The sequence below is a fragment of the Arachis ipaensis genome, chromosome B08 (assembly GCF_000816755.2).
Source record: "Arachis ipaensis cultivar K30076 chromosome B08, Araip1.1, whole genome shotgun sequence".
In the NCBI taxonomy this organism is placed as follows: Eukaryota; Viridiplantae; Streptophyta; class Magnoliopsida; order Fabales; family Fabaceae; genus Arachis; species Arachis ipaensis.
The window spans coordinates 127,050,957-127,051,899 of record NC_029792.2 but is presented as its reverse complement, the minus strand read 5'-3'; the positions used below and the strand labels follow the sequence as shown (position 1 = coordinate 127,051,899).

Sequence of the window (943 nt, the reverse complement as noted above, 5' to 3'; positions counted from 1 at the left end):
GCGGGCTAAGCCCGCTAAATAACCTCTTTTTTTTAATTTTAACTATTAAATAATATATATAAAGGCATAAAAAAATCTCTCCTATTTTTTACTTTTAACTATTATAATTTCTAAAGGTATAAACAAATTATAATTTTTATATTCACAAACATTAAAGTCTTTGTAATTATAAATATTGCTCCCAAAGCAAAATAAACATAATCCAAAACATAATTATAAATATTGTCTCTAAAATAAAATAAATATAATCCAAAATACTCAATTTTCATCTTCATTGTCTTGTAAGTTGGGTTGGGGGAAGTTGGGTTTTGGTAAAAAAAAATTGTAAAAATACCCCTTGCTAAAAAATTCTAAGCCCGGTGGGGAAGCCCGCCCCGCCCCGCCAAAGCCCGCGGTTTAAGCGGCGCGGGTTAGGCGGGCTTTTACTATTTGGCGGTCCCAATTTTTCAGTCCAGCCCGTCTTTTTTTGCGGTTATGCGGGCCGGCCCAACGGATTTAGGCCCGTTTGCCACCCCTACTTTCAACACATTTATGCATCATAAGGTTAAATATAAAGTTTTGATCGAAAACACAAACACACCCAATATTAACATGAATAATATGAACACATCTAAAATTAGATTATTACATATCCAAATTACACTAAATTTTAAATTCGAGATCAACAGAATAGTAAAAATTAGGATTTAGCATATCCAAATTATATTTATATTACAAAACTCCCAATCATACATAGTTGTGCAAACAGAATTATCATAGTCAGAAAAGGATCGCGACGGTGGAGGAGACCGGGACGGAGGAGGCGTGCGGGGTAGTTGTGGGTCGCTGATGGAACTGCGCGTCGCCGATGGAGAAATTCTTCGCAGGAGGAGCTCATCGCGGGGGGAGGGGGGTGCACGGCACTAGAGAAGACGAACGCGACGAGGATGGAAGGTGCTGTATT

General features: G+C 38.1%; 1 pseudogene; it reads left to right on the top strand.

Annotated features, from left to right (window-relative positions):
• Positions 1–943, top strand: part of LOC107613933 — a 4,914-nt pseudogene that overhangs the window by 2,270 nt on the left and 1,701 nt on the right.